Source organism: Triturus cristatus, chromosome 3_2, assembly GCF_964204655.1.
Source record: "Triturus cristatus chromosome 3_2, aTriCri1.1, whole genome shotgun sequence".
NCBI lineage: Eukaryota > Metazoa > Chordata > Amphibia > Caudata > Salamandridae > Triturus > Triturus cristatus.
Window position 1 is genome coordinate 417,220,016 of NC_140584.1, and position 25,295 is coordinate 417,245,310.

Here is a 25,295-nt window from a genome sequence, read left to right on the forward strand (position 1 = left end):
ACAGTCAAAATCACATTTACCCCATTTGGAACGATTGTTGACTTCTTCAGCAGGTCAAGAGAACTGCAAGGTGTACACTGACCAATAGCTGCAGGCCGAACTTATGTCAGTACTTCGTCTTTTGATGAAACGCTTCTGTCGACACCAAATCTTTTGATCTTAAAAGCTTAGGCCCCCCCTGATGGTCTTTAGGATTCTTTCAAAATGTTATACATACAGTCTCTTGTGGGATTCAAATGGTTGTGTTGCTTGTGTTCACAGGAGCCTTGCTCCCAAACTCAATGAAAGTAGGTTGGGGAGAACTTCTCTGGATATCAGATTCAAGCTGTGCAACTATTTCCTGTAAGCCCACTAATGTGCTTAGGATCTGGGAGCTATGACTGCCTTGGCAATTCTGGCGCAATTAGACTCATTCTTGCTCTGAATTAAATTGACATAACCTGGAATTAAATAAAAGTATAAAGAAGTTTCCCTAATTGATCAAAGGGCATTTCACACTGTCATGGTTTCTGGATGCAATTGTCATTTTAAGGTCTCGCCTAGGCAGCGCTCGCGCAGTCTCTTCGGGACATGCTGTATTCAGGATATGAGCATGACGCTCCGCCCACTTTTCGCCCATCTTTTCAATTGACTTTTCTCACTGTCCATTTTTAATTGGTGACTTTTCATTAGTCAATAGGTTAAGTAGTGGTCCATCCTTAGTACTGCCTTTTCTCTTATTGTAACCTCCCGTGAGGACACCCCATTGCATGTGTTGCTACAAGGTAGGTTTTAATTACAGCCTCGGAACCCTACTTTCTTGAATGGCTTTCTCCTGCCTACTGTTGTAGGCAGTACACGTTGTCCTGCAACACTTTTCAAAAAGCAACTTAAACAGTGATGGAATAACGTTCCTCGATAACACGCCTCTTAAAGGCGAGCACTGCAAATTGGGTTAGACTTTCAAAAATATTCTACTTTCCACTTACAACCTTCACTTATCAGTACAAAGCTCTGGGAATCCGAAGGGAAATCCAAATAAACTTACAAGCATATTTCTTTTTCCAGATCAACTCTATAGAGGTCTCTTCCCCTTTGCACACCCCAGTCTGTCACTGCCAATGTCCCCACTTCCTGTTTCCCTGAGTTCATCAGCACGTACCTCAGTCTTCTACTAAAGCCTCAACCGGTTTTTCTCCCGCAGTCCCCACTTTTCTTCCCCAGTCCCCCAAACTGCTCTCTTGTTCTGTTCATTCACGTCTCGTCGTAACTGAAAAGCTCACCCCTCTCCCCAGCTCTTGCTCAAATGTCAAAACAGTGTGCATTTCCGTTCCAGTGCCTCCCATTCATCCCCAATAAAAAGATGTCCGGTGCAAGTAAGCTATTTATTAACTCAGTTGCCATGCAAAACTGCCACCAGTACGTCACAAAGACCCACACAGCTCAGTCCTCTTCTACCCAGCTCTCCGCCCCGGAATCTTCTCCCCAACGTTCCACGTTGTATACACATGAACACTAACACTTTCCTAATTCCCCACCCTCCTGTGGACATCCCTCCTCTTAATTTCACCCATTGGAGGATCCCAGCCATGCCTTTCCACTCTCACCTGTCTGACCCACCCATTGGGTCCCCTCCCCTTCCAGCCTGTTCTCAAGTCCACTCCAGTTTGTTATCCCTATCTAGAGCCCTCTCTGTAACCATGCCCCTTCTCAAGCACCTTTCTACCCTGTTTCCACCCTCTTAACCCAATCTACATCTCACACCCCATCGCTTTTCAATCCCTGCTTGTTTACCCTTGTCCCCTCTCTTTGCTCCCAAGCATTTGATCCCTAGTTCTCCGCCTCTTATCTTGCTCATTCAATAACCCAAACCCTCCTACCTCCCTACCCAGTCTAGTCCCATTCCCTTCATCCCCCCTACTCCTCTTTGGACCCAGTCCTTGTCCCTTCAAGCCCCACCTTCTTCTCTTTCACTACCCCTTAAGTATCCCCTCCACCTTTAATCCCTATAGCCCCCTCCTTACTCATGCCCTTTCCCCCACCCCTATATATCTCCTGTTCCCCATACTTTCTAACTCCTCTTCTTTCAAGCCCTTCTGTCAGGCTCCGCTTTATACGACCCTGCCCTCCCCTGCCGATGCCCTCCAAACCCCTATCCCGGCCCATGCAAAGGACTGATCCACATGGATCTGTCTCTATGCAGCAGGAAAGAATACTGGGGAAATAACTAATGTTGCTAATACATCTACGGCAGTAAAATCCGTTTCATCCGCTGGTTACATATTTGAGCGATATCCCTGATTAGCAGTCATTTTATGCAGAGCCCCCTGGGAGGACACAAAAACAATCAGCTCCCCTCTCCACCTCCTTCAAGACAAAACTTTCTAAAACATAAAAGGAGTGCAGGTTGGTGACTTTTCCAAGTGCGGGGGCGTTTAAGTTGGGGGTGAGTTTTTCTAAGCACGCAAACAAAACCGACTGACTGACATACAGACTGAAGATGCAACCTAAATAATTTTACTTGTGGTTTGGAATTTGACGGTGCATAGGAACTGCATAAATAGAAAGTGAATGGAAACATATGAAATACTCAATGTTTCGTAGATTTCTCATGCTTTCTAGTGTACAAATAGTTCAAGATCTCAGCCCGTCAAAAGAAATGCATTCAAATACTTTTGCCATATATTTCTGTAATCTTCAATATTTGAAAGAATACAGCATTTCAAGTACCATAAATAACAGGAGTGTGTGATGACTGCCAACAAAAGTAACTTTCTTCTTAGAGGGGACATCTCCATCACTTTAATCTGGCATAACTCGCTACCAAGTACAAACATCGTGGTGCACTATTTAAATGTACTTCAATAATTTATGAACATTTTATTTCTTAAAAATACTTTGGTGACAAGCACACTATTCCATTAAGTGTGTTGAGCTGAATACATTTTGGAAGGCTATATTCAACATCCTGTTATGAGATGGTGACAAAAGTAAACTCATTATCTTTAAATATCCTCTCTAAACTCAACATTTGAAACTTCATTATGTCAGGCACACCTTCTCAATGACAAGTTAAGTTTATTTGAGATCCATTAGTTTCTGTTTCTCTGGTTTGCAGTCACTTAGTAGGTGCTCTGTTTGAAGATAGGTTTTTTATTTCCAGTCACAGCCAGTCATTTAGTGCTTTAGAGCATCCCTTTGCCATTGGTGCCTACCTGCAAAAAGTGTTATTTTAGGTATTGGCTAAGCAGTGCTTGCACCATCTCTGAGACATGTTGTATTCCGAACAGTATAGTGTGCACTTTTTTTCATTAACTATCTCCACTGTAAAAAAATAAAAATAAAAACTTTGCCAATGACTTGCCAAACATTTTTTAAATATTATGGGTTTTTTTTAAGAAGCGTGGCATGCAGCACTTCATCTTTAACAATGGCAGACTCACCTTTCTTCTTGCACAGCTCACCCAATTGTATTGTTTACACATGTTTTTCAAACAAGTACATCACGCTGCGCTTCATCTTCACCAATGGCGGGCACCTTTCTTTTATTCCGTGCAGCAACTCGCACAACTTTGTCTGTAAACAGAGCATACTTGTGTTTTCTCCTCTGTTGCAGCTGCGCGAAATATATACATCTGCAAAGGCTGCCTGCATACAGTGCATGCCTGCACTTCAGCTCACCTGTTGTCCGTAAGTGGGCTCTAAGTAACGTTTGCAATGGCTGCAATACTTTGCCCAGTTACTTTACGTTAACATAGCCATAGCTTCACTGTACAGTTGCTATAAAAGCTTATATGGTATAGCGTCCTTTTTCTTTAAATAATCACTCCACTGTAAACAAACAAAAACATTGCTATTTACAATGCCAATAGCTGCAACTCCAACAAAAGTGAGAACTATTGCATTGCAAATGCTAGTTTGATTTTCCCGTTTTAGCACAAGGGCCAGTCGCAGCACATGTTGCAAAGAATGTTGTTGTAAGTGACTCATTTGTGGTGCGCCTGGAAAATTCTGTTGAACGTGTATGCTTAAACATTGTAGATACATAACTGCACATACCCGATCGCCTTTGATATGGGGGGTGGGGGAAAAGATAGTTAATGTAGGTCAACAGAATTTCTCCAAATGGATGCATATGTAAGCAGATGTTAAATTCAAAATGGGTCAGATTTCTTTCTTTTTGGGAGAAAGAATTGGTGCATTGGCCTGTCTCCACAGAAGAATGTTGGTCTCTTCATGAGAGAGGAAGAGAGGGAGAGGGTGAGGGAGAGGGGGGGGGGAAGAGGGTTTTTTTTAGAGGAGAATTACGTTTGCTCACAAGACTGGTGCTGCAGTAGTGGCTGCTGGTTTTCCCATTGAGTTAAAAAAAACTCTGATGCAACTGGTGTGCCTCAAGTTTCACATAGTTTGTTTTCATCCTGTATATCTGATCATCTAAATGTACACCAGGGTCAGTAGGACCAATGAGCAGTTTATCATTTTAGTTGGGCATACTGTTTCAGATTGGTTAACCGGAGTTCCATACCAAGGTAATATTAATTTCTACCCATGTCAATAAATCGCCAGACACTAATTTTGTTAAATACAGGCAACTCATCTTAAAGGACCTCATGAAAATCACATTCTCTTTACTTTGGGAGGGTAGGCTGGCATTTTGAAATATCAGAACTGACTCCCACAGTGACATGTCACAAACACCTTGCAAGGCCGTTGGGACCTACTTTGAGCTGTTCCAGCAGTCTCAAAAACTTTCTTCAACTAAATCCAGTTTATGCTGGTCAAGTGGCATTGTACATATCACTGAGATGATTGAAGAGCCTGGTCACAGTGTTCCCCTAAGAAAAAAATAATCTTTATCAGAAGGAATGAATTCCGTTTAAATCTAGCAACATTCCAGGATTGCTTGGCTAAAACGTTTTCCAGAATTATTTAGGCTATTTGTGGATCTTCCTGTGGAATGAGTTCTGTCACCCCTCTCGCCACCAATTTGTGTAAGGCTGTGACTGAACTCTTAAAAGGACAACCAAAGACTAAAACATTCTGGAATGCTTTTTGTTGGCGATTCATGACTGGGTAAAGAGAACCGATTTTCTGTCTGCACAGGAAAATGCCCTGGAGAAGTCAGTGTGTAGGATCTACAACCAATATCTGGGGAATATGTATTGGTTGTACCCTCCTTGTAAGACCATGAGTTGGTGGCTGCTTTCTCAGAGGATCATACATTGATTCGTAAGTCTCTGAACTTCAATATCAGGTGGTATCTGTAAACAGATCTCCATTATAACATTTGGCATCTTTAGGAGAAGCATAGCCTATCCTAGAGCCCATGCATAACCACTGGAAGTACCAGAAGGTGGAGGTTTTCTTGGAGACTCTCGCCTGACTGACAACTATTAAATGTCATTGAGCAACTTCCACCACCAGAGTTGGCAAAGGATCCGGTACGACAACCACTTTACTTACAACTTCAATACGAAGTAATTTGCGGGGCTTACAATTTTAGTACTCAAGTCACTTGTAGTTGTTACAACAACTAATGCTCTTAATTTGTGTGTCACCAGTGAAGGATAACAACCCTCAATTAAATCGACATCGGATTGGTCTCAAAAGATCGTTTTTTAAAGCACAGCAAGTCGCCAGCAACATCAAGAAAGAATATTTATTTTTCTCTGCCTTATCTCTCTTGATCCAACTACACAAGAGTACTTTGATGGTGAGGATTAGCCCCAGTCTCTGGCCATACAGCATGCACAGTCAGTTTCATAGCTTTTCTGAATTTCATGTACCTTCCTGCCTACGTGTGAAAAGACACTTGCAACGGTCTCTAAAAGGTACACAAATATTTGTTAGTAAAAACAAAACATTGCTCTAAAACATGAGTCCCTGCTCAGCTTGCTTCCATATGCACATGGGGAATTTGACAAACAAGGGCATTGCACACAATGAAGGAAAAGAAAAACACCGAAGAAAACTTTGTTTTTACAGTTAGAAAAGGGTTAAAAATATTCATGCCTGAAAAACTGAGTTTTTATGACCATCTCTGGTTTCTGTCAGAAAAACATGGAAAGTTTTTAAAGAGAGATCTGAGTGTTCCAGAATCCATCACGGAAATCTGTGAAAACAACTGAAGCCATTACGAGGCTTAATAGTACGTAGAAAGAGGCAACTGGTTAAAAACAGTGTCAAATTTTAGCTTTCCAAAAGCTACGGCCTACATTTAGCTCTGTTTAGTCACGTTTTCCTTTGCATTAAAGGCAAAAAGAAGTTGAATGCAAGTTACTTAATTTGGCTATCCTTTTCAGAGTACACATTCAGAAAATGTAGCCTCTGCAGGCCTAAAAAAATCTTTTCACTTGAAATGACAAGTCAGATTTTATCAGTGAACATTATATGGAAAGGAACATGTGTTCTGTTCATTCAGAAAATAAATGAGTGATAAAGATGCCTTTAAATATTGGTTTTATCTTGACTTTTGCGGTCTCCTCAAGAAAAGAGGTCAAACACCAGTGTGTGCTTGCGAGCCATGCTGTATTGGTGTATGTACTTGAAGCCCCGCCCATATTTGTCATTGGCTTGTGACATTGTCCTTCATAAATGCTAGCTTCTGATTCGTTATTAGGCTTGATAGTCCCTCCTTAGTACCGCCTTGTCTTCATTTGTAGTGAGGACTTTTACTTCGGTTGTTACACAGTACGTCTTATTTAGGCTGTAATCACTATTTTCTTTAATCAGCTTCTCTTACTGCAGGAGGGTCTCTATTGAGCAGGTGTGACCACCAACTTGTTTATTTAACACATAGCAAAGGAGGAGTCCTTCAGGGGCCAGGGGAGACAGAAGGGGGCAATTCAGCGATGCTTTCAAGCATTTGGAATGCAATAGGCCTAGCATCTGCGCGAGTTTAAGCCATTGGCGTTGTAAATGACAATTGCTTTTAAACACCAAAACAAATGAAAGACATTGTCATTTACAATGCCAATAGCTCAAACTTGCGTAAATGCGAGACCTATTGCATTGTGGATGCTTGTTACTAACTGCTGCTTGGAAAATTGAGTTTATTTTTCTCTTACTACAATTAGAGGTAATTGTCAAGTTGCGATCTGACAATCACTGTGAAAAAAAAGGCTGTAAGATTTCAGTTTTTTCCCCAACATTTAAATAGCTTGTAAATAAATAGTACAAACATTTCAAAATATATCAAATTACACAAAAGCACATTTTTGGGAAATTGAGAAGTGTAATGCAAACAAAGATTAAAATAGAAGCAAAACAAATTAGAACACTTTACTTGGTGGTGTGCAAATGACAAATATTTACAGAAACCCAAATTTCCAAACCCTAATGTTAGTACACTTTAGTTTTACCAGTAAACCCACATCAGTGAGAAATGTTGTGGTCGTTTCAATGTAAAATCTGCTGATAGGCAATTGACGGTGTGTTTGGTTTTAAACATGATTTAAGAAACATGAATGTTTCCTTAACTATACGAAATCCATTTTTTTAAAATGTTCTTCTTACGGAATTTTAATTCCTTAGTTGTCTTATTTTTGTGACCTTCTCTTCAGGTGACAGTCAGGATTACTAGCTGTAAGCAGCACACTGTGCATGGCCTTTTGTGGTGCGAGGGGGAGTAGTAGTAAAAAGGAGGAGGTGGAGGATTTTTTGAGTTTTTAGACTGAACGTTAGTTTATATTTGCCAGAAAAGATGAGTAAATAGACAATATGTAATAATGTGTGAAATATGCATTATAAAAGATGCATCTGTGGAACATATTGATAAATGACCTAAGCATGTGTCAAGGAAACAACCTGCTAGAAGGTGCTGCTGATGAAGGAGACAGGTGAGAAAAAAAGAAACAATGAACAACTACATCTAAAGAGATTTGTAGGAAAGGAATTTTCAAAACATTGCTGGCCAAATAAGATTGATAGTTGGCTAATGAAGGGGCATGTTTTCTTAGGAATGCATCATTCATTATACACATTAATGCATGAAACTAGATAGTTAAAAAAATAAACACAGTAACAAACTACAATTAACAGATCGCGTTCAAAATCTAGGTGTCGTATTTATTGGGTGTTCCAAATAGGGCAAATTCTTACCACTGAAATCTGACACGACAAAGATGTATATGGCATCAACTTGAAGAAAAAGTTTGTAATCCCCAACCTTCAAGTGCCTAATATACAAGGACAAAAATACATTATACTAGCAAATTGTACTGGCACAGTTGTATTACAGGTGGATTTTAATGCTTTCTAGGGATGCCTAAACCAATGCGCGATTTGAGAATTTAGCAGCTATCTGGAAATAGAATTCATGAATATGCATTTTTATGTAAAATTAATCAGCACTCTTAACCCGACTTTTATTAATATCTGCATTATTAGTAGTCACATGTATCCAATCGCTTTGGCTGTGCAATTGTTCAGTAGTAGCGCATAAAAATTCATGATACATAAATTCCCTACAACACCATCAAGCATTAGGCCAGCAAGGGTGGTCGACCTCGCAACTGGGCAACTGGGTTCGAGCCTCGGCAGGGATGGTCAACATCCTGTGATTCAGGGCAAAATCACTTAATCTCGTCGTGCCTAACAAAATTAATGAGTCTGTCTGTAGCGTAGAAGGTGCTCATGTAAAGCGCTCAGATACCTTTGGGTCGAGTTTGTGCTATATTAAACTCCCCCAAAAGAAAACTGCCACTGCTTTCTTAGGGAGACAGATGAATTTTGTGCAATTAACCATATATTGCAGACTGTCTAGGATGCATTCAAAACATACATCAGAGGACGAAATCACGAGCTATGTTATCCAGTCTCAAACTTAATAGTGGAGATAAGACATTATTGGGGCACTTTAAGGAAACAAATTAGGCATGCTTCTTAGATCAATTGTGATTCCTGCTAAGCCTAGAGAATGATGTAGATCATGTAGTTGCAGACTAACATTTGGGGGAAATAAGATGAGGAATTCTATGAGCATTCAGGAAAAACTGGCCAAATTCTAGCAAATCAAGATAAAGTACATGGAAAAAGCAGGGCTTAAAAAATCTTTTTTTTCGACCAAGCTGTAATACACTTGACCGCTGTGAGCATGAGAGACAAGTTAACAAGATGTGAGCAATAAAAATGTGTTTAATTTTTGCTATATTGTCACATTTGCTCTGCTTTCAGAGACAGAGGTAGTTCCTACTTGCCCTTTCTGGCGAGTAGTTAGACAAAGAATAGCTTGCCCTAATTAAATCTGGCCCACAAATGCAAACTGGCAAGTGGATTTTTTGAGCCCTCAAAAAGGAATAAGAAAATTAGCAATGTACACGTAAAAACATTTAGCCATGCTTTTGAGTCATTTATAGACATATAAAGGCACATGAGAGGCATAAACATATGGATATTTAACACTACAGGATTTATATCATATTGTCTGATATGGATGAGAAGAGATTATTTTCCCTTAGATTTCTAACATGTGAATCCTACACAGGCACTTTTGAAATTAGAGCACTACCAGGGAGATGGGCGTTTTAAAAACATTTTATAAACTCTTTATTAACCCACTTCCCCCGCATTTACTACTAATAAAGGAAATGTATTTATTGATCATGGCTGCACACATTAAGGGGCTTATTTTGATGTCGGGTGGACTTGAGTTCGCCAGACACTTTGGAGGAAACGTGACCAACAGACCTCCGGTCGGGGGTCACTACCGCCTAATTGCAATGCGACTGCACATGGTGCGGTCGCATACTCTGTAAACCAGAGACCGTAGACCGTAAACCGGACGTAACACAAGCTCCCAAAGAGGAATAGGAGTCTGTGAATATCCCTGCACCACGTGGCAGGCACCTCAAGATGCCTGCCATAAGGTGCAGGGATCAACATGGGGGAGCACCTTTTGCATCCTCTCGGCCCCCAACGGGAGGCCGGATACAGAAGGGGGCCCTGCCAGGAGCCCCCAAACACGCTTTGACAGGGCTTACATGTTGGACAGGCCAGCATGGAAACCCTGTTGGAAACCGTGCATCGTACCCAGAAGGCGGAAACGCCTTTCATTTGGATTATGGGTCGGTCTCCAACTGGCAGACGAGCTCCTGGAGCCCATCAGAAGCCAGTCGGAATAACTAGTCAGTTTCAGTTCCAACTGGCTGTAACCAGCCGGCCAGAATTGAAACAGACGATGAGTCGGAGGCTTTCAGAAACTCACTGTAAATCGGCCCCATTAAGTATGTCAGTGACAAAGGGATAGACATTCTGAGGTGAAAATGCTTTGAACTGAACTTAGCATTGTCCGATATCCTTACTTAATCCACATAGTAAATCACACAAATCCACGGAGTCCAGAACATGGTTTTGTATGGTATTTCATTAAACCCTTGGAGGGCACTGCGGAGACTGAGGTAACAGTTTGAGGCTCTTATCTTGCCGAAAGGTCTGATTAAGTCATATGAAACAGGAACTGGCACAATATTGTGTCATTCAAAAATAATGTTTATGGTAAATTCTGACCTCGGGTCAATAACAGTTCTTCTCTGAGAGTGCTGAAGTTTCTGGATACACAGGAAAGTCTAACAATGCAAGATGAAATTTACACAAGTACATTTCACCCAATTTGGTCAACTGCATTGACTATCTGACTACTCCGTTTACTGACTTTCTTTAAACAGTTCAAGTCTACGTTAAAAGAAAGGATTGCTTGCCCCATTATCGCTATCAAGCAAACAATGATATCTAAACATTTATATTTGTTTTAATCCCTATTATTAATACAAACATCTATAAATAATGCAGAAAATTTGTTAAACTCCATTTTTAGGTCTCGTCTAGGCAGCGCGCAAGCGCTGCTTAGGAGATGACCTCTTGGAATCACTCAGGACTTTTTTGGAAACTCGTGCATGTACTGCACTGTTTCCAATGAGCACTTGTGCATGTACAGACCCCTCCTTGCGGGAGCGAGTAGCGGCCCCATCTGTTTCCAGTTATCGCGCCCGCGCATGTTTACATTTGCTTGTGTTGCAGTTGCGTTAATTGGAAATAGATGGCAGCCACGTTAACTTTTGTGGCTGCTTGTTTCTTAAGTTAGGCGCGGTCTTCCATCAATAGAATCTCTTACTCTCCAGCTACACAGTGAAAACGTACACTTTAATAGAGGAACTAAAACTATGCTTCATTCATTCACCCGCATCTATGTCACGCCTTGACTCTGCATTTTCACTTTGCCCGCCGCATTTTCCATCGTTTCAAAGAGGCCGTCAGACAGGGAGCAGAGGTGAACACTCACTCTCCTTCCTACCGGCAGAAACAAGAAGCTCTCTTCTCAGATGACAATGGCCGGACTTTCAAATGCACCCATGGAAAGCAGGGCATGAAACGATACTTCGAGATGAGGCATGTTCGACCATGCAATCCGATGCCACGGGCTACCCGGCTTTTACTGCACACCGGCCCGCTGTACAATGTGTATTGCTTATTCGTCAACACGAAGGCTGTTGGACGTTGGAACCCGCCTGTCTTCGCATACTCAGCAGCTGAATCAAGCCTCATAATAAACTCGCAGGGAGCGAGCCAACAGAGGCTGGCCGGAGCTCTTTATGCTGAATTACCAAGTCATGAAAGGTTTGCTTCCGTCTCATAGGCATGTTTATTACAAAAACAAGGGAACCCAGTTAGGTAGGCAAGGACCTTGGGTATCGATTTGTTTAGCGAACAACAGTCCTTGTCGGAGGACAATAAAGGCAGATCAATATAGAACAGAATCAATTCTATATGAAAACTATCCAGCCGGATAGTGGGATTTAATCCAATTTTTAGTAATCAAGACAAGAAATTAAGCAGTGGGATACAATCCTGTATCCAGAGACATACAAGTGAAGTGGTTCGTGAAGAATTGGTGACTTATAGGTGAAAGAGCAAAAAAACATTCAGGCAAAACAAAGAGCTTGTTGAGAATTGTAAAAAATGAAACAAGCAAAATAAGTAACACCCGTGACACAGTTGTACAGAGATAATTTGTTTGCACGGTGTTTAAAAGGTTGACGACGTTTCGATCCCGTTTACAACAATAATGGGATCATCATCAGGACAGAAATTGGTTGCCTGAGAACATAAGAGTCTTTAATTAGGGACCCGGGACTCCGGAATATTAATGTGGATGTTGAGCTCCGAGAATTGGAGGGGCTACCATCAATCAAATGAGATCGAGATTCTGGAGTATTAAGTGACCGACACGGTGGGATTACTTCCAATGTTGTAGTGGCCGAATCACGGGAACCTTCATGTGACTGGGGGTCAATTGGTCAACAATAAAGATGCTGGTGGTGCGAGTTCGGCGAATCGATAGGTGGCAATTTGACAAGCAATAGGTGAATAGTCAGCCTTGGGGTAGATGAAACGGGAAGCGTCGGAAGCTGGCGGTCCTGGATCGGATGGATGCCGATTACAGGTAGAGTTATGGCTTAGGGCCTCATAGGCATCTGCCATCTTTTCGTTTTGTCTGGTACATATAGGTAAAACCCTTTCAAAAAGTTAAGGATCTTTTAACCTCTGGTGTGCGAGTTTATTTCCCGCGCTGTGCAGGAGAAATAAACGGTGGGCGGGATTACGACGGCTCCCGGCCGTTGTGCGCACGCGCCCACCAAAATGCACGACGGCCGGGAGCCGTCGTGCGCACACAAGGGGTTAAAAACAAGCATGTAAATGTACATTGTTGAAATGCACGGATGACATTCATACTTTTCAAGTGATTGTCTTTCCTTGTGCTAACCCAAGGTGTGTAGCATATTGAATGCACAAAAGTAGTCTGATTTTCATTGGGGGCAGGACGATCCCCGTTAACTTCACCAAGTAGCGTCGACATTTACTTGATGAAGCAAGCAAATTTAGCTTAAAATAATGTGGGTAGTCTGTAAAACATTAACACGAGCAATGCTTAAATTAACAGTAAAATTTGCCCTTTTTAAAACGTGCAAAATAAACGTAGTATGGTTAGCCTGATTTTTTGTGGTGAGCATCTATTTCTACCATATTTTCATTGTCAAGTTAGCCTAGGCCTAATTTATTTGCTATTTCTCTTCATTTGTTTTTTTTTTTAAACTCCTCGAATAAGGAATATGCTACTTACCAGTATGTATCTGTTCTTGGCATGTAGAGCTGCAGAGTTGTACACTTAGCATAGGTCGCCATCTGGTGTTGGGCCCGGATGTTTGCAGTTTGTTTTTCTTCTTGGACAGTCTTTGGAAGTCACGAGTTTGGTGACTCCTCCTTCGGTCCGTACTGCGCATGGGCTTCGGCTCCATCCTCAGATTGTTTTTCGCCAACAGGGAAATGATGGAGCGTAGTAATAACAGTGAGAAACCCATGTATTGTATCTAAATAAGATGTACTGGAACGGATACAGGTAGCCGGGGAGGCGGGTGGGCGTGTACAACTCTGCAGCTCTACATGCCAAGAACAGATGCATACTGGTAAGTAGCATATTCCGTTCGAGGCATATGAGCTGCAGATTGTACACTTAGCATAGATTATATAGCAGTACCCAACCTTAGCGGCGACCATTGGTATCCGTTGCAGCTGTTTGAAAAAGTGTCTTTAGTACAGCCTGGCCCACCCTAGCTTGCTGCTTGGAATGCACATCTACACAGTAGTGTTTTGTGAAGGTGTGCGGTGTAGACCATGTGGCTGCCTTGCAGATGTCATCTAAGGGTATATTCCCTAGAAAAGCCATAGAAGCCCGTAACTTTCTTGTAGAGTGGGCTTTAGGGGGAACAGATAATGTTCTCTTTGCCTTTTGATAGCAAATTTGTATGCATTTTACAATCCACCTAGCTATCCCTGATTTTGAAATGGGGTTGCCTTTATGTGGTGGAGAGAAGGAAACGAACAATTGTTTAGTCTTCCTGAAGGGTTGCGTTCTTTGTATGTAGTATAGTAACGCCCTTTTTACATCAAGTGTGTGTAAGGCCCTTTCTGCAACAGATTGGGGTTGCGAAAAGAAGACAGGTAATTCCACTGATTGATTGAGGTGGAAGGGGGAAATTACTTTGGGCAGAAACTTCGGATTTGTGCGAAGTATGACCTTGCTGTGATGCATTTGTATGTAGGGTTCCTGTATGGTGAACGCTTGTATTTCACCAACCCTTCTAAGGGAAGTGATAGCTACAAGGAAAGCTGTTTTCCAGGTGAGAAACTGTAGCTCACATTTGTGCATTGGTTCGAAGGGCGGACCCATTAGTCGTGTAAGAACTAAATTTAGATTCCATACAGGGGAAGGTGGTGCCCTGGGAGGAATTACTCGTTTAAGGCCTTCCATGAAGGCTTTAATAGCGGGCACTCTGAAGAGTGATAAATGCTGCCTGTTTTGTAGATAAGCAGCGATCGCTGCTAGGTGTAGGCGTATGGATGAATATGCCAGGTTACACCTGTGAAGATGGAGCAGATAGCATATGATGTGCTGTATGGATGCATCTAGGGGGTTGATTGTATTGTTACGGCAGTAAATTACAAATCTTTTCCACTTTGCGGCATAGCATGCTCTAGTGGTAGGACGTCTGGCTTCCATGATGATGTTCATGCAATCAGGGGGAAGGTTAAGGTATCCGAATTCTAAGATTTCAGGAGCCAGATCGCCAGGTTGAGCTGAGCTGGGTCCGGGTGCCTGATTTCTCCATGGTTCTGGGTTAGGAGGCATGGGGAAAGGTGCAGTTTTTGATGTGGTACCACTGATAGTTGTAGTAGCGTGGTGTACCACGGCTGCCTGGCCCACGTTGGAGCTACCAGAATGAGTGTGAGGGAGTGCTGTTGTAGCTTCCTGACCACTAATGGAATTAGTGGGAGAGGTGGAAAGGCGTATGCAAATCTGCCTGACCAGTTCATCCATATCGCATTGCCCTTGGACAATGGGTGTGGGTATCTGGCGGCGAAGCTTGGGCATTTTTTGTTTTCGTGGGTGGCGAAGAGGTCTATTTGAGGATGCCCCCACTGTTTGAAGAATGGGTGAAGAACTTGTGGATGCAGTTCCCATTCGTGTAGTTGTTGCGTTTGTCTGCTGAGCAGATCTGCTATGGTGTTTTGTACTCCTGGAACGTGCTGTGCCAGGAGAAAGATGTTTTGGGGAATTGCCCATCTCCATATGCTCTGGGCTAAGCGGGAGAGCTGAGGAGAGTGTGTCCCCCCCTGTTTTTGGATATAATACATCGCAGTCATGTTGTCTGTGCGAATGAGGACTGCTTTGCCCGAAATTTGTTTTTGGAAAGATTTTAGGGCTAGAAAGATCGCCAAGAGCTCCAGATGGTTGATGTGGAGCGATTTTTGCTGTGGCGTCCATAGACCTTGCATTGTGAGGTGTAGGAGGTGCGCTCCCCAGCCGGAGAGCGATGCGTCCGCTGTTAGAATCACCTGAGGAACCGGGTCCAGGAACGGCCGTCCTTTGGAAAGGTTTGTGGTGTTCCACCACTGCAGAGAGTGATGTGTGCGGCCGTCCACCAACACCAGATCCGTCAGCTGACCCTGGGCCTGGTTCCACTGTTGTGCTAGGCACTCTTGAAGTGGACGCATGTGGAGTCTTGCATGGGGCACTATAAATATGCAAGACGCCATCATTCCTATGAGCTTCATGAACACTCTTGCTGGAAGAGAGTGTTGGGGAAGGAATGTTTTGCGTAAGGCTTGAATGCTTGTGATTCTGGCTGAGTTTGGATAGGCAATACCTTTGGAGGTGTCTATAGTGGCCCCGAGATATTGCTTTGTGTGAGATGGTATGAGGTGGGACTTTTGGTAGTTCACCGTGAAGCCTAGCTGGTGGAGCAGTTGGATGGTGCTGTTTGTATGTTGCACACATTGGTGGTAGGACGTGGCTTTTATCAGCCAGTCGTCTAAGTAAGGGAAGACGTGAATGTGTTGACGTCTGAGGTGTGCTGCTACTACTGCTAAGCATTTGGTAAACACTCGTGGTGCAGTGGTGACCCCGAAGGGGAGAACCGTGAATTGGTAATGTTGCCCGTCCACCACGAACCTGAGGTATTTCCTGTGAGAGGGGTGTATTGGAATGTGAAAGTATGCGTCTTTCAGATCCAAGGTTGTGAGAAAGTCTCCCTGGCAGAGGAGTGGGAGGACTTGTTGTAGAGTGACCATGTGAAAATGGTCTGAATGTATGTAGGCATTTAGAGGCCGGAGGTCCAGAATGGGTCTGAGGGTCTCGTCTTTCTTTGGTATTAAGAAATATAGAGAGTAGACCCCTAGATTTCGTTGATTGACGGGGACCTGCTCTATAGCGTGTTTTTGCAGGAGTGAGAGTACCTCTTGTTTGAGCAGTGTGGAATGTTCTTGAGACATTGGACGGTGCCTTGGTGGGATATTGGGTGGGGTAGATGTTAGCTCTAGACAGTACCCTGACCGAATGATTTGGGTCACCCATTTGTCCGATGTTATGGACTCCCATACGTGGATAAAGTTTTGTAGTCTGCCCCCGACCGGAGTGGAATGGTCTGGGGGGAGCGGAGGGGAGTCATTGTGCGGGGGGGGGTGGCAGAACGGGTGTTGTTGGTTTTGCCCCTGCCCTTATTGTTGTTACCCCTGTAACCACCTCTCTGATTGCCCTTTGAAAAGGTATTTTGAGGAGGGGACTTGTAGGAGGTAGAGGCGTTATCGGTGGAGGAGCCTCTGCCTGTGCCACGAAAGGACGAGCGTCGAAAGGAACGTTTGGAGGCTTGTGTTTGGAGTGCCCCCATAGACTTTGCTGTGTCTGTGTCTTTCTTCATCTTTTCGAGCGCTTCGTCTACCTTTGGCCCAAAGAGTGTTTCCTGGTCAAAGGGGTGATTGAGTATGGATGCCTGGACTTCAGGCTTGAACCCTGAGATCCTGAGCCAGGCGTGGCGACGAAGCAGGACACTGGTATTTATGGCCCTAGAAGCAGTGTCGGCTGCATCGAGGGCACACTTAATGGAGGTGTTTGTAATTAGTTTACCCTCCTGTATGAGGTCATGAGCCTTGTGCTTGTTTTTTCTGGAAGGTGCTGCATAAGAGCCTCTAGTTCGTCATAGTGTGCTCTATCATATCGCGCAAGCAGTGCTTGTGTGTTTGCAATGCGCCACATGTTTGCAGCTTGGGAGGCAGTGCGTTTACCAGACGCGTCCAGAAGTTTAGATTCTTTGTCTGGCGGTGGGGCATCTCCTGAGGATTGGGAGTTAGCCCGCTTTCTAGCTGTGGAGACAACTAGGGAATCTAGGGGAGCAGGGCCCTTGATGTAAGTAGGGTCTGTGGGTGCCGCCTTGTACTTCTTCTCTATTCTAGGGTTCAGTACTCTGGCTCTGACAGGGTCTTTGAACACCTCTGTAGCGTGCTTGGTGACACCCTTAAGCATGGGTAAAATGGAAGTAGATTTGTCTTGTATATCAAATGTATCCAGTAGGAAGTCTTCTTCTACTGGTTCACTGTGCATGTCCACCCCATGATAGTGTGCTGCTCTCTGCACTAAATGATGAAACCCTAAGGAGTCCTCTGGAGGAGACGGCCTTGATGGGTATAGGTCGTCCTGAGGTACATTGGGTATATCAGGGTTATTGTAATCCTCCCATGGATCTGGGGTCCCTGGTGGAGTGGGATCCATTGGGGCGTCCGCCGGGTAATTGTCCGGATCCCCATCATCCGGATCTGGGGATGGGGCCGGATCGTAGTGAGGTAAAGGTGGCGGAGACCTGTGAGGTGGAGGCGGTGGAGGAGGTGGAGGGGGTAGGGGAGGCGGTGGTGGGGAGGGCACTCTGAGGGGAGAAGTAGCAGAGTCCTTCCTTTTGGGTGGAGGAGGAGGAGCCGGAGCATCAAGGCGTCTTTTCTTGGTAGTTAAAGTCAAAAGCCCAGTCTTTGGATCTTTGGACAAAGTCTTTTGTAAAGGGTCTGGTGTAAACAGAGCCAATGGTGTCGAGTCGTCTGTCGGCACCGGTGATTTCGGAACCGGGGGTTTCGATGGTCTGTGTGCGCCATGCTTTTTTGAGGTCTCCGGGTGTTTCGGCGTCGAATGATGTTTCGGCGCCGGAGCGTCGGTGCCGACAGATTTGTGTTTGGTCGGCACCGAGTGTCCAGGCTTCGGCACCGGTGGTTTCGGAGTCGAGCTGGATTTTGCAGTCTTCGGTGCCGGATGCTGTTTTTCGGCACCGGGTGTCGGCTGGCTCGATCCCGAGCTGCCATGAGACTTTGGGGGCTTCGACACCGGGCCCGAAGGTGGGGTGATCGAAGTTTTGGTTTTGGTTTTGCCCAGGCCGGCAGGCGAGGGAGTAACCTGAGTCTCTTTGGTTTTCGGCGCGGGGGTGGGAGGGGGCATAGTACTCACTGCCCGCTGCGCTGGTGTAACGTCCTCCACGTCGGAGTCGTCGGTCTCGGAAGCGCTGACGACGTCTTCCTCCTGCTCGGTGTGTGTTTGCCCCGAAGCTTCGGCGTCGTCTCCGAAGATGTCCGGTGGAGCTGCAGAGGATGAGTGCGCCATGGTGCGTCGAGCTCTTCGATCTCGGATGGTCTTCTTCGATCGAAAAGACTTGCAGGCGGGGCAGTCTCTAGCCTCGTGTTCCGGAGAGAGGCAAAGGTTACACACCTGATGGAGGTCGGTGTGGGGAAATTTAGACCCACATTTTGGGCACTTTTTGAACGGAGTCCTTTCCATCGGCCGGGACCGGAGTCGCGGAGGGCCCGAAGGCCGGTGTCGATGTACGGGATGGAGAAAGTGCCGCTTCGAGAGATGAAGGAACTCGAAGAATCGAGGATTTTCCGTCGAGGCTGGAACCGTAGAAGTTCGAAGCCGGAGCACGAAGTATCACATCCGAGCCCGATGGCGGAAAAAAACAATCTGAGGATGGAGCCGAAGCCCATGCGCAGTACGGACCGAAGGAGGAGTCACCAAACTCGTGACTTCCAAAGACTGTCCAAGAAGAAAAACAAACTGCAAACATCCGGGCCCAACACCAGATGGCGACCTATGCTAAGTGTACAATCTGCAGCTCATATGCCTCGAACATGTGTTTTAGCAAATATTATAAGGTGCAGTAATACATTAAAGTTAACTTCCTTCGTAGAATGTGCAGATTTCAATAAATATTTTCTTTTCTTCTTACAGTACATGTTCTCATCATTCTGTGGTTGCAGCCTAGGGTGGTGTGGGACAGACACGCAGTGGTCCTTTTCCTGCAGTTGTGGCTCTTGAGCACTTGGGGCTTGCCTCGCTTGGAACTTGAGGACTTGAAGATTTCAACCTGTGGCATCTGTTTTCAGCAGCTGAAGCCTTCTTGAGCCAGGTATCGACTGACACTGAAAAGGCAGGTGCGGCATCCCGGCTGATAATGACCTCTTACATGCATTTGACAGTTACGCCTCTGGAACCATCGGCGGCTCCCACCTAGGCATTCGCAAAGTTTTCCCACTTAGCTGACAGTAGAAGCAATCTCTCAATTACAGCAGACTGCCAATCACACATGATGTTTAAGATTTGCAGAAGTCTTGATATGGTTCATGACCAGAACCATTTGGGGAGACTGGGGAACCCCTTCCACACTCAGAATGCTGTTGGCTTTGCTCCATTACATTCACTTGCGGTCTCTGGCTATCCCCCATACCAGGAACATGCTGGCTCCGCCTCCTCCACAGTCAAATACACACATTCTCTCTTTCAGCAAATAGGCAAGCTTCTAGGCAGACCTTCTGCTCCTCCAGCCGAAAGGGCAGATTTGAGGTGATTTCTGCTTACTTCTGCAAGGTTGACTGTCATGCAGACACTAGCTCTCCGAACACAGCAGTGCTTGGAGTTCTCTACGGAACACTACATTTCTTGGTCAAGAAGAAATTAAACTGGAACTGGGTGGGGTGGTTTGGATCCCTTCTTCATACAGATTTTCCAGACAGGTCATGTGACTCTGGCTAAGGTTTCAGAACCAGTTTGGGGTGGTTGGCAAGCATTGGCATAGCCAATAGGTCTCTCCTTTGGGACCTTATAAGTGTTTAGCCATGCAACAGTTGATGTTGTTGCACCAAGGATAATGTGCTGCAAAACTAAATACTTAAAAGGTCCCAAAAGCGAGACCTATTGGCTATGCCAATGCTTGTTTAAACTAGTGGCTATGTGGCAAAGTGAACAGAGGACAGCTGGAAGGCATTTAAAACACGATTAAAAGAGTTGGATGTGCCCTACCTGACTGATTTATTGATAAATGTCATAATAGACTGCTTAGTGATCATGGTAATATATATGCTTTACTAGAATATTAGGAATGAACAACTATCTTTCACAAAAAAGAAATTAAAAGCCTATTGTATCTTAATGTGTAGATATTCATGGTTGGAACACACTGAAAATATGTCTAGCAAAATTAAACTATGCCATATAGCTATGACTCCAGACAAACAGAAGCCTGAAATATTTACATTAAGTTAAGGAGGAAGTCATTCAATCTTGATTATCTTCAGATGGATATTCTGCATTTAAAAAGCCTATTCTTTTGAGGCTTTATAAAATTAGAACATGTTAAAAACAGAGCCTTTCACCAGTGAAATGTGAGATAGTGTATGCATAGTAAACTTTAAATTAGGACATTTTTACTTCATCCAATATTAATGCTTAAGACCTGGCTGTTTCGCAATTAATTGTGTTCTCCTCTTCTATAGCTGCAATTTAATCGTGATATCCCGCCTGTAGTGGCCGCAGCTGGTTGGACAGTGTCATTTTAGCGCCAGGAGACTTCCTGAGTAGCTGTGCGCACTACAAATGCTACCATTCATTCATACAGACTATGCAGTCGACAGTATTTACAGATAATTTTAAGAGTGTGAAACATTCACACAAGAACACTTTAGTTATGTATTACAAAATTCAATAACCAATTATGTTATGTATGTAGTATTTCTATAGCGCAAACCTAGCCGAAAGGCAGCAGAAAACTGCACAGAGTCGAAGACCATCCTAATGTCAATAAGGGATAGGAGAGGTAGCTAAGTTGTGGACTGTTAATGCATTGTGATTTAGTGCTCTTTAAAGAGGTGACTCAAATACCTTCCTAAATTTGAGCAGGGTGGACCAGTCCTGATCAATGAGGGGATGGTGACCCAGATCATTGGATGGAAACGGTCTACCGCCTGCCTTTTTGCTTTTTAACCACACTTCTTAATCTACAGTCTTATGGTGCTCTGGCTGCGGGTGTGTAGAGTGTTACTAGAGACTAAGCTTGCTTGCAAGACAAGCAGGGGTGCTGGTTGTTATGGCTTTGTAAAAAATCATACATACACATACATTTTTTTTAAATAATTGAAACATTGCCTGAGTGTTAGGACGGGCACATTCTTTACATTTGATTGGTTAAATTGAGTACATTTCCTGGGGGGAAATCAGTAAAGTGGGAGCATTTAAATTCTGGTACTGAGCTCCACAGCTGTTCAGAGAAGTCGTCCTGATTGAAGGAGCTGTTCGTTGCAATGATAGACCTCTTGGAAAATACGGTTCTTGTTAGCAAATTAAGAGAATGCAAACAAATTCAGACAGCCTCACCAGCTGGGCCAAATGAAGAGCCATAATGCATTAAAGAAATTGAAGTCGGAGAAGCCTTATCAATGTATAAGGCCTAAGAGACCTAGAAAATAAATCAAAATCTGAGATTCTGAACAGTAACCGGTTTGCTTCGGTGACTTAAGCCTCTTTGGAGAAGGATGGGCCACACCGAGTCGAGATGAGCCTCTAGAAACTGAAAGTTTAAATAGAACCAACAAACTCTAGGATGAAGGATTACTCGTAACTCTCAAAATATAAAAAGATGTAAAAGGTGAGTAGTGTTACTATTCAGTGGAATGTGAATAGGCAACATACTTGAAGACCGTTTTTACTTGGGTCGAATGTATTCATTGTGGCACTACTTGCATTTTTTTTGCAGGCGGTCTCAATCTGAACATTTTGAATGTCTGTTAGGGCTTAGCATCTTTCACTGGCCAATAAATAAGGTGGTGTCATAATCAAGGCCACTGGAATTATGGGACTATGGGCATGCGGAGTTTTTCTGCCTAATTATACATTTGCCACATGAACATCTGCTGCATAGTGTGCAGATTAAAAAAAAACAATTGTTTCTAGCTCAAACGGTTCAAAAGTTACTAAAAAAGCAGTGACATATGTTGCAGCGCAGTAGAAAGTCTTTTCCAAAGTTGACTGGCCACATTTCTGTTGCCGATTGCTTTATTTGGTTATTAAACTGACGCAACCAATGCCCAGACAGTGTTAAGTGTAAAAATGACAAAAAATGACGTATTACTATCACAAAATGTGGTGCACTACGCAGCATCACTTGCTTTTTCTTGCTACATAATTTACTCAACCCAGCCGCATTATTAGACCCTGCCACATAATTCTAGGGGCCCTGGTTATAATCAATGGGTAGATCCATGGTGGCCCTCAGTTCAAGCATACATGGTCCAGAACATCTTGCTTGCATTCACACATCCTGAGATATTGGTTGACTTGGTAGTGCTCACCAAAGGTCGTTAAAGTACCTCTTCGTTTGGCTCTTAATTAAAGAAAAATAATTTCAATATCCTGCTTCCATGAGACTGAACTCTAATGTTTTAGTATCACAAATGTGCCTATCATAGAAAGGACATCACCATAAAAGTGTTAGTTTTTTTTTTTTAAATTACATTATTATTGGACTTTTCGCCGGTACAAAGAGATATCACAGTAATACAACTGCACTTGGTTTCTTTCATATGTGTGAGGAGCTATCTCAAATTAAAACAAATAACCAAAAAATTACCAGTATCAAGGACCCTCCTTCCTCCCTTTTAGGTTGGTAGGCAAGTCCTGCATCCCCATTTATACTTCTCATGTATCCATCTTCTATCCACCCACTTCCTTGGTTGTTTTTCCTTTCGTTTGCAAAGTCTGCCGTTCGTCCTGCGGGCATCGCATTTGCTTCATGACCACCTAAGTGGCCATTTCACAGACTGTTCAAGGCCTCAGCAATTTAGCTATTATCATGTCCTTAGATATATCAACCGCTGCTTATACAGTGTTATATAGCTCCCCCACCAAATGTCTTTCATCAATTCCCACCCACCAAAACTCAGGGCAAGACATTTTCAACATACCCTGCACAGATCCTCCCATCTGTGAGTGTGGCCACTTTGATTGCTCAAGGTGGTCCAAGTCACACTAAATCAGATAATTGACAAATCGGTGCAGCCCAGCCCATCAAATCTTCTGCAAGTTTATCGTCCCTACCATAGAAATGTTTACAAACTATTTGGGTATATTTTTTTCATGGTTCACCACTTTTTAGCCTTTTAAACAAGCATCAAATTGTAAGGGGGTGGCGGGGGGGTGAATAGCATAAACCACGGTTCGCATTGATGTTGCGTTATTCATTCAAGGTACAGTATTTCTTGCCATCTGTTCCAGACATTTCACAATGAGGGGGGGTGTCCAAGCTCTAACACTGCAGCCAAATGGGTCAAGCCTTCCATATTACCTATATTACTGCCCACCCTAAAACTTAAAAGGCTTTCACCCCCTTTAGTTTTAAACTTTGCGTTAGTGAAACATTCGGATTTGGACTGTTTCAAAATGGAATACTAACTTTATAGAAGAGATTACATCAGAACTCCTATTGCAAAAAATATCAGATAAAAGACGTGTGGATGATGAATCAAATCCCAAACGCCTTGAACGTCAACAAAAGGTATAGAAACTCAAGCTGTGCCCTTATATAGAGCGGCACCTATAGTAGATGTCGGCGTACTTTTAAGGTAACCCGGATTGTAGTCACTGATGCCATCGAAGATCACATCACATTAAACATACGTTATGCTCGGAATATAAAAGTACTTAACAATGGCTTTTACATTGACCTTATTTTTAAAACTTTTGCAAGCATTTTTCGCACTGTCTCCACTTTACGTGTTAAGCAGTCTAACAGCTAAAACAGAAGTGTTATGGGAGGACGACGGGCAGACTTATGACAGAAAGGTGCCAAATTAAAGGTTTTATTTCATTGTTTGTAAAAAGCAAAAGGCAGTGTAAAATTATATTTTGATCAATCGCTGCTGCTCAGTGATCCACTTATTAATCCTGTTTCAGATGTCAAATAACAGTTCATGAAATTAGGTCAGAATGCAAGTAAAATGCTTACCAAAAAACAGAAGAAAAGAAATTGCATTAGTTTGAAACACGTGTTACTATAAAAAAAGATTTTTATTTGTATCACGTGGTATCTTTCCATAAAAGGAAAATAATCATTTTTTGTGGTCAGTAGGTCGGAAATTGAGAAAACTGTGTGAATCGATCTTGCAAAAGTTATCTATACTCTTTCTTCGTGCAGAAAACAAGGGGCCATCACCACAATCAAATCTATAAAATTTTAAAATCAAGAGTTAAGGTTTTCTAGGGCTTACCATCAATCACACAATAAAGGCCCCTGTAAATACTTATCAGCCAATTCAATGTTCTCTTTTGATCAGTTTAGTAGATGGATAGGATTTATCTGCTCTACTGGGAATTATATCAGCAGATTAATACTCATCTTTTCATGGTAGCTATTCTGTCACTTGTGTCAAATTGACACATATATGATGGCTAAGTCAACACAGATTGGATCAATGACATAACGGTGCTTCCATGCTATATAGAAAATCTGTTTTGACTCATGAGAAATGTATTTTCAGGATCCTGCTACTGTAACCAGGAGTCCTTAGAGGCTAGTATAATTGTAAAAATTAATAAATTAGATATTCAAATTTAATTTTTTGAATCTATGTGAAAGCAACTCCGTATACTCAATTCAATATTTTATTCAAGATTTGGAACTCCAAGGAGGTCCGCACAAGATCATGTGCATAGTATTATAGATAACAAAACATAACAAGGCTCACTCCACATGCCATTATAAAATTTACCCCAGCTACCCCTAAACAATTCAACTATGAATGGAGTGTAAGGTTTGCGGCATAAGGGATGAGATGAACAATATCTTAAGTGCATAAACATCATATAGTCACCCGTTCTTATGTTATATAGAACCCAAAATTCTATTTCGAATAAAATATGATTAAAATTAATTACCAGAGAAGAAAGGAAACAACGCATCTCCTAAATATGCAAATATACAAAAGAAAGTGGAGATTAACCTATTCAAGTACAATTTGGGGAATAGCAGCATGGTAACAGAGTAACTAAGCATAGCCCGATCTAAGCAAAAGGCTGTGTACTAGCAGATAAGTTATGTGCAAAATGTATGCAAAATTCCACTTCAATTAATTTTGAGTAATAACCGAAAGGTCGGAGTGGGACATATACTCAACATATCCCTAAT

The 25,295-nt window shown here is 43.0% G+C and overlaps 1 protein-coding gene across 10 annotated transcripts in view; it reads right to left on the reverse strand.

The window, feature by feature from the left end:
• The window catches only part of ZMYM4 (zinc finger MYM-type containing 4), a 1,418,124-nt gene that overhangs the window by 1,085,660 nt on the left and 307,169 nt on the right, over nt 1-25,295 (reverse strand). For 3 of the 10 annotated variants that reach the window (XM_085648002.1, XM_085647999.1, XM_085647998.1), the window contains one exon: nt 8,080-8,156. The exons of 6 other annotated variants lie outside the window; for them this stretch is intronic. The gene's annotated coding sequence lies outside the window, so the exon portion shown is untranslated. Of the gene's footprint in view, nt 1-3,422; nt 3,556-8,079; nt 8,157-25,295 lie in introns of all 10 variants that reach the window. One more of the 10 variants, XM_085647996.1, reaches the window with a different exon arrangement.